Consider the following 9,293-nt stretch of genomic DNA (forward strand, 5'->3'; position numbering starts at 1 on the left):
CATGCAGAGGATAGCACTTACGGCAGTCATGCCTGACAATAACCTGGCATGAAAATGAAAAATACCCTTTTTATGTGATTGAAATAGGCTCCGTTAATTTTTAATCACCCAAACGATTCCTAGGAGTCTTTCGGACGATTAGTGGCAATTTGAGAAAAAATGGATGCTTCTTTCAATAGAATTTTCTGGCCAGAAGCTTCGGAGCCCGTTTTCTCAAAACTTCATTTTTGCACTTACTGCCCTTTTCGCTATCACGGCAGTGCAATCCTAAGAGCCAGGCGCTATAAAGACAGAATCAACTCATTTCTCGAATTTGTGCTCAGTACACGTCTCACCAAATAGACCGTTTAAAATATGTTAAGGCCATATCCTTCAAGTTCCTCCCCACAATTCGATTGCCACATTTTCCACACGTTTGATTCGTTCCATTTTACATAATTTTACATTTTTATCGACCATTTTTACATTTTATCCTTACAATTTTTAAAAATGCATCGATTTCGACGGACAATTGACAAACTATCATATTAAACAAACTGTCTGCATGCCTGCATATTTTTACAGCATGCTCGCCGTTTTGGTTGACAGTCCTCAGCCAGTGTAAAATGGGATGGGAATTTTGCCTGGGACCAACTCGGATCGAAGCACAGTGGATCGAGTCAATCACATCGGTCGGACATAAAATTGTTAACTAAAACTGCAAATTTTGATGTTTATTTCGTCATATTTTAAATATATAGGGGTGTTTCTAAAGGAAAATTTCACGAGGAAACTAATGAAATCACTCTCAGAAGCTCAAAATTTTGTATAAACGGAGTTATAAGCTCTTAAAGTTTCTACACTTTGTCCGACCTCTCGCATCGACTCGATCCACTGTGTGTAGAGTAGAATTCCTGATTTCGAAAGGGGACCAACTCGGACTCTCGGGGATCAACTCGGCGGCTACTCATCAAGTATGGTTCTTAACAAAACATTTAGGATTTAAGTTGAAAAAGCTGAGAATGAGAAAATTCCTGGCAATTTCACTTTTCATTGCCATTTTGCATTCATAACAATCAAAAATCTATCACAAAAAACCCGTTCCTTCAAATTGCTGAATTGACTTTTAAGGATCCACTGAGAGAAGAAGAAGGAGTGGAAGCGAATTATGCGATAATTTTTTTGCTCACTCAATCGTTCATGTTTGTTGAATTAAAATAATTGGTCTAATAATTGTTGATATTGTTCAAAATCATCTGTACCACACACATACGTCTCATTCTTTTTTTAACAGGAACATTCAAATAGATATGAATGAAACATTAAAATAATATTTTCCATCAGACCTCGGAAAATTATCGGCAGATTTTAGAGTATTCATATTGATTTACCGACATCAATTGGCAGGGAAAACTTTGCAACGTCGCAAATTGAGGTATGGATGTTATTTACCTCACCGTCAATGGTGTTAAATGCGTCCCTGCGGAATCGCTAGAGTATGATTTCAGCGGAAATCGTAATCTCCTGCCATCAAGTGGACAGCTTTATGCAATAAGGAACTAGGGTCAAATTTTCGATTTTTTTTTTATGATGAATTCCGTATCAGGAGGGTATTTACTTACTATTGAGAAAAAGAAAATCCTCAAAAACAATTTTTATCCCGCTTCAGCGACCCCGCAAAAATTTGCCGTCGCAGGATCACGCGAAGTTCATTTTGCAATTGGGACCTATACTATGGTTCCCTATTGCGTAATGCGAAACTCGGATTTCCCATTTTGCAATTCGGAACTATAGACAGGACGGCATAATGCTTTCCCGGCATTCTCGGCTCCTGTTCGACCGATCTTGCTGATTTTTGGTATCCGGGGGTATTTTTCGACGGGAAACTCGAATTTCTGGTCAAATTTTGAAAATTCAAAAATCCAAGATGGCGGATGTGGCCTAAAATGCTATCTCGGCTCCTGTTCGATGGATCTTGCTGATTTTTGGTATCCGGGGGTATTTTTCGACGGGAAACTCGAATTTCTGGTCAAATTTTGAAAATTCAAAAATCCAAGATGGCGGATGTGGCCTAAAATGCTATCTCGGCTCTTGTTCGATCGATCTTGCTGATTTTTGGTATCCGGGGGTATTTTTCGACGGGAAACTCGAATTTCTGGTCAAATTTTGAAAATTCAAAAATCCAAGATGGCGGATGTGGCCTAAAATGCTATCTCGGCTCTTGTTTGATCGATCTTGCTGATTTTTGGTACCAGGAGGTACCGTAATAGCACACCTAGTCTTAGAGATGTTTTTAAAACGTGTCAATGACACCAAGCCTCATTTCTGAAATGTTTCACGTGATACTTTAAAAACCCGAATGAAGTGTCAAACACGAAGCCACTCTTTGTTCAACACATTCCCATGTCACCACATTTTATGTGTCTGTGAAACATTTGCAGATTGTGTCACCGAAATGTTTCGAATTCATTTTTTACATATTTCAATGACACAATGGGCAAAGGTCTCCGTTGGCAGTGCATTTTTGACACATTTCTGACACATTTGTAAAACAATGAGCCTTTAACTCAGATTTTCCTCTGATTTTCTAAATGTTTATGACACATTTTCGGTATAATCACTACAGTCCATGTAGTATTAAACACGAGCCCACTCTCTGTTCAATACATCCGCATGTCACTACTTCTTAACCGTAAAAAAATTTTCAGACATCTGTTTTAGCAAATGTCGTGGAGGCATTATAGCTATCAAATCAAGTGCCTGGTGGCCTGATTACAGACTATGCCTAAGGAGAGTATGGAACTATGGGTTCACTCCATCAGTATTAAACTATCAGAGGGATTAGGACGTCCTCACTTTAGAAAAGTAGGTATACGCAAAGCATGATGTACGGTTTCAATATTTTAGATAATCCATAACTTATAAGCTCTTATGGAGATAAATGCTATGCATACCAAGAATTTAAAACTATTTTTAACTCTGTATAATTAAATAGCCAAAAAGTAAACCTTGAGACAAAAAAATAAACCAAAATTTGGTAAAATTGGAAAATGAAACGTCAACGCTCTCTGGTGGGTTCAGTTTGATCTAGGAAAATTTTTAGAAAGGTCTGAGAAATGTTTTCAACTTGTGTTCACCAGGTTTTAATGACAATCAAGGCACTGTTTTGTTTAACTGATATATTCCTGACACATTTCTGAAATAAATTTCCTTACCCTTATGCGTTTAAATTAATTTTATAAATGGTTATGACGTACGATCGCCGCGGATCAATTAAATGAGAGTGATACGAGTATTTCAACTGGAGAGCAATGAGGGAAATCCGTACACGAAAATCTGAGGGCGTTTCAAATACCATTCCGTCACGTTTCATACATAGATCAACATATAGCTGTACCCTATCAGATTAAAAATACGAAATATCTGCCAGTTGTTTCTGAAACATGTTTTTGAAGGATCTTGGAAACGTTGCTAAATTGTGTCAGAAATATGTCAGGTTTATTTCTCAGAAACTTCGAACTTCCAAGAATTTCTGCAGCAACGTTTTAAATATGTTTTAGAAATGTTTCCAAAATATTTAGTTGATCTCCTTTCCCAACATATCGTACACAAATCTAATATGAATCTGTGCCTGGGTCGTTAAAAAAAAAATTGACACAATTACAAATTTTTTCCGATAGATGTCAATAAAGGTTCATTGATTTTCATATAAATTGTGGCAGAAATGTTCCATAAATATGTTTCAATCATAGGCTTAGCTGTGGCAATGGTTTTGAAATGTTTTTGAAACCTTTCTGATATAGTTTATTGAACGGACTGCAATATATTGACAACACATAGCTGACACAATTCTTACACATTTTTTGGGTGGGTTATTGATGCCTTTTTGAAATAAGTTTGAAACGTTTCCAACTTATTTTTAAAAAAGTTTGAATGACCGCAATTAGAAACATTTTCGATTTGTTTTCAATACGTTTCAAAGACACAGCCAACTTGCCCATTTCATGTATTCGTTTTGAAAATTTGTTGGAAACATATGTCAATGACTGATCCGAGATTGACATAATTTGAAACATTTTAAAAACATTCCATTGTGTAACTGTGTTATTAGGGATTTTGGACGGGAAACTTGAATTTCTGGTCAAATTTTGAAAATTCGAAAATCCGAGATGGCGGATGTGGCCTAAAATGCTATCTCGGGCTGCTCGACCTATCGTGGTGAATCTTGGTTGTATAGGGGGTATTTTTGGCCGGGAAACTCAAATTCCTAGCCGAGTTTCGAAAAATTGAAATTTTTCAAATTTTGACATTGAGCTTGTTCAGTGATTTTTGATTTTTGCGTTTTTTGAAGTATTTACTACGCATAAGCCACAAATAATTTCTCCGATATTTTTCGCATTTCAATCCACGAAAAACAAGTTTGAGGTTGCGTCTTCTTGAGCTCCCCTTTAAACATGTGTCCGAGGAATGAAAGATCCCCCAGGGGATACTTACTCAAGTAAGGTCATTTTCAGTCACATCCACCATCTTGGATTTTCGAATTTTCAAAATTCGATCAGAAATTCGAGTTTCCCATCCAAAAATACTACCTGGTACCAAGATTCACCGCGATAGATGGAGCACGAGCCGGGATAGCATTTTAGGCCACATCCGCCATCTTGGATTTTTGAATTTTCAAAATTTGACCAGAAATTCGAGTTTCCTGTCCAAAAATACCCCCGGATAACAAAAATCAGCAAGATCGATCGAACAAGAGCCGAGATAGCATTTTAGGCCACATCCGCCATCTTGGATTTTTGAATTTTCAAAATTTGACCAGAAATTCGAGTTTCCCGTCGAAAAATACCCCCGGATACCAAAAATCAGCAAGATCGATCGAACAAGAGCCGAGATAGCATTTTAGGCCACATCCGCCATCTTGGATTTTTGAATTTTCAAAATTTGACCAGAAATTCGAGTTTCCCGTCGAAAAATACCCCCGGATACCAAAAATCAGCAAGATCGATCGAACAAGAGCCGAGATAGCATTTTAGGCCACATCCGCCATCTTGGATTTTTGAATTTTCAAAATTTGACCAGAAATTCGAGTTTCCCGTCGAAAAATACCCCCGGATACCAAAAATCAGCAAGATCCATCGAACAGGAGCCGAGATAGCATTATAGGCCACATCCTTAATCTTGGATTTTCGAATTTTCAAAATTTCACGATTCACGGGTTTGTTGACCTATTCAAGGGTTTATCGATCAATTCACGGATTTTTCGAACGAATCACGGGGTTGTCAATCGATTCACGGATTTGCGGATCGATTCGCTGGTTTTTGATCGATTCACGGTCGTCAATCGAATCAGTGCCGATCAAATCACGTCAATCGGTTCATGTTCTAACTTTTCGATCGATTCATGTCGGTCATGTCGGAATCATGACACCGGTTTTTCAATAATTTGTCGATCGATTCGGTGTTGATCGATTCATGCTTTCATTTTTTGATCGATTCATGTCAATCAAATCTATAAACCCTCCCGTCCAAATTGCATGTTAATATTTGCCACCATTCTCGAAATATTAGCAAGTCGGTAGGTATCCATATTTTTGGCACACCCTGTTTTTTGTAGAATATCTTTCCGCAGGGACAATGCACCTCCCCCCTTCCTCGTATGATGGAAGGAAGGGGTGTTTTCTCTGTTGGGATTAACCCTCCAGTTTGTAATGGTGACACCAGGGTCGTCTCCCCTATGCAGTCAGTGCTAAAACAATCTATAGTTCCTAATTGCAAAATGAGCTTCCCCGGATTCTTCATTTTGCAATAAGGAACTATAGCCTTTTTTTGTAATTATTGGCAACAGTGTGATGTTTTTGACGAATCTGTCAACACAGGGTGTTAAAGAAACTCCATAGCTATAAAATGAACCATCAAACCGCAACATTGATCGTTTTGATGAAAAACGCCAATGGTTTTTGCAAAAGTTGCTCTCCTGAAAACCTACCGTTCTGCCTATAGTTCCGAATTGCAAAATGCTATCCAAGTCGAAGCAATACTCTTGAAGGCGCTGGGTGCAACTATTCCGCCACAGAAGTATTGCACAGTATCAATCGAAATTGAAGGCGCGCCAACGTGTGCAAATGGACTGGTATCGTTCACCATTGTGTTGAGCCCGACTGATCTTTCAGTGTGCGGCTTCTGCGCGATCGATTTTCGTGAAACTCGGTACCAGTTACAATTTTTTGACGGGCAACTTGATCAACTTAAATTTTTGAAATTCGAAAATCTAAGATGATGGATGTGGCCGTAGTCTTGGATTTTAGTTCTCAGTAGGAATTTCGGAACAATCGTGACGAGAATAGAGCTGAGAAAAATGTAGAGTCCATCCGTCAATTTTCGGAGGGTACGCACCCCCCCCCCCCCCTCCCCTTGGGGCCAAAGCTCGCAATTGTTTGTACTTTAACTTTTGGGCAACTTTAACACGCACTGTGCGTTTTGAACATCGGTTGCCAATAGCAAATCTATAAGACAAAATACCAAAGCAGAGCAGGGCGAAATTTGGGCACAATTGGATTATAATAAGAGGGTGCGATTGTTTTGAAAATACGACGAAAAGTTCGAAGTTTATGTCGAATTTTCAAAATACAAAAATCCAAGATGGCGGAAGTGGCCTCAGATGCTATCTTGGCGCCTCCAAGAGACCCAACTTTACAAAATTAAGATATCTATTCTTTTTTTGCTCAGTTTCAAAATCGATGTACCCAGCAGCTATACTTCAGACCTCGATACCAGCGCCTTTATCTACTTTTTTTTTGTTGAAATTGCTTGTTTATTTAAGTATTCATGCATTGATTTTTTATTCCTACATTTTTTTATTTTCGCATTCGATCACTCGGAGGGATAGGTACAATCAAAGATCATAATCTTTGCATCATAAAGGCAAAAGTGTAAAAGCGAGCTGATATTACAAGAAACAAGACTTTTCTTGATGGCCAATCGAAGAAACTAGAGGGCTACGACCCCTGACCGCTCTGCATTCCAAACCCCCCCCCCCTCCCCCCCGAGTGCTCCGCGCCTCAGGTTTATGCCTTACTCAGATGATTTCACTTCATAGAGTAAGATCCTTGGAAACACTGATTTCAGTCAATTGGAAGAAGAAATTCTCCATTTTCCTCTAGGCAATTTATTCAGTTGGAGGTATATTCCTACAAAAATAAACTGTTTGGGCAATTGTGAAATACTGTAATGGACAATATGCGAAGATTTTGATTCAATTTTAAGAAAATTTGTTTGCCCGGAGAGTATAATGCAGAGTGCCTTTCATCGACCTAAGTGCAATAATGCAGTTTTTACAAATTGGTGGTCTTCAAACCCCCAGGAAAATTTAGCTGAATGTCTATCACAGGACAGTACGCGAACTTGGGAAAAACACAAGAAAAGTTCATGGTGGGATTATATTATTATTTTCATTTTGCACGAGGAGCAGCTAGCTGAATTTGTATTTTAACAGAGGTAGGTAGTTGTCCCTATTGCCAGCAAATTCAGAAAGGTTCGACTGCAATTCCGCTCTGCTCCTAGCAAAAAATAGGTAGAATAATTGTTTGTTTGATGTAAAAAGATGGCTAGAGGTGTAAAAAGTCATGATTATTCTGCCAAAATTGCCAATGACACTGAAAGAAATTCAAGCTAATTCTTCATAGATAGGTCTGGGAAGGTTTTGATCAGGGTACCTAAGTGAGAAGGAAGTACAGGTCCCTTATTTTAATTGCTGGCAAAACAGTCTTCTCCAGCGATTTCCATAATGTATGATACTTAGATGAGACGAATGAAAGTGCTTGGTCAATTATTTTCAAGTGACAATGAGCCAGTCATTACACATCTGGGCAACTTTTCAAACAGAAAAAATACCCTATGGTTGGAGAGCAGCACAAAAAGAATACATGACACAGAGTCTTTTCGCAATACAAAGACAAATTAAAAGAGTGCCACTAAGTCTCATCTCTTCAACCATACTCTTTACTTGGAACATCTTACTTAAACCTGCGTAAGTAGAGATCAAAACACTTTTCAAGAGTAATTCCTATTTGCTCAACATTTTTTCAGGCTGAATAATTTGATCGTACACACATGTCTGTTTCGCTATGTGAAAAAAAAAGTAGCCGTGTGGAACACTCAGCCTGGGAGGTCACCTGTCATCTTCATTTTGGCATAAAAGTAAGTACCGACAAAAATGAAGATGGCAGATCTCCTGTCTCACGCTAGAATTGCATGAACTTATTCGGTATGAGCTCTATTAATCACCAACTATCAAATTTTAACAGCTGTTGCTAATGCTTCTGTAATCAACAGCACACTAGCTTCATTGTGCTTTTTGGTCAGAGGTAGTTAGCAGAGAGGATAATGGTGTTGTCAGAAACAAATTTGCATCACCGTGAGTAAGAAAAAAGTATTTAAACTACCTGATTAGAATATCCTCAAACCATGGGGCAATAGTTTAGTTGACAAATCATATAAATATGAGGTATAAACTAAATTCAACACTACTTAGTTCAAGGCTCAATGACTAATTTGCGACACGCAAAACCATTTGGGCTACTGTTATTTTGCAGCACACCGCTCTGCTGTCACGAATATATGTCTAATAGTGGCTTGTTATCAATGATAAAACAACATAGTTACTCTCAAAAATAGATGGGTCAGGACAAGTAAGAAGAGTTATCATGCTCTGATTTATAGGTGGTGGAGATAGTCAGGTCAAGAAGTTTGCCCAAAGAGCTTCGGGGGCGTATTATAGGTATTGACAAAAGGGTCATAGTGAAAATCATATGGATGTTACGAACTTTCATCTTCTTGACTTGAGAATTCGTGTGTTAACATCTCCAATGTCCAATTGAGCTTTTGATGCACCTGTAAGATCAAGACCTGTCAGGCTAAAGATTTCAAGAAGGAAACTGTTTCCTCCACACAAACAAGGATGTTAGAAATGAAAAGATGAGAAACTTATTTACTGATGACTGGATACGTGGTAGAAAGAAAACATACCAAAACTTTGGTGCCTCGTCAGATCCAGATCCATAACATCCCAAACCATGAATTATAACCAACTTTCCAGTTCACGAAACACAGGACACTAAACTTTCAAATAAATAGCACGAATCTTGCGATACCGATCGCCATTCAAAACATTCGGATTTGATGATAAAATTACGAATTCAAAGCGAATAAACACGATACTTGCACGAAACACGGCACGCCAGTTATCAGTATCAGAAACACAAGAAAAACAGGTAAATGATAATGAGTAAGAGATTTACAACATTTCTTCTTCTTCT

The 9,293-nt window shown here is 38.3% G+C and overlaps 1 protein-coding gene across 6 annotated transcripts in view; it reads right to left on the minus strand.

Moving 5' to 3' along the window:
* Camta (Calmodulin-binding transcription activator) overlaps positions 1–9,293 on the minus strand; it is a 322,129-nt gene extending 312,836 nt beyond the window's left edge. For 3 of the 6 annotated variants that reach the window (XM_019045122.2, XM_019045126.2, XM_019045123.2), the window contains exon 1: positions 9,004–9,292. The gene's annotated coding sequence lies outside the window, so the exon portion shown is untranslated. Of the gene's footprint in view, positions 1–9,003 lie in introns of all 6 variants that reach the window. The other 3 variants (XM_019045124.2, XM_019045120.2, XM_019045121.2) reach the window with 2 other exon arrangements.

This window comes from Bemisia tabaci, chromosome 2 (genome assembly GCF_918797505.1).
Source record: "Bemisia tabaci chromosome 2, PGI_BMITA_v3".
Classification (NCBI taxonomy): domain Eukaryota; kingdom Metazoa; phylum Arthropoda; class Insecta; order Hemiptera; family Aleyrodidae; genus Bemisia; species Bemisia tabaci.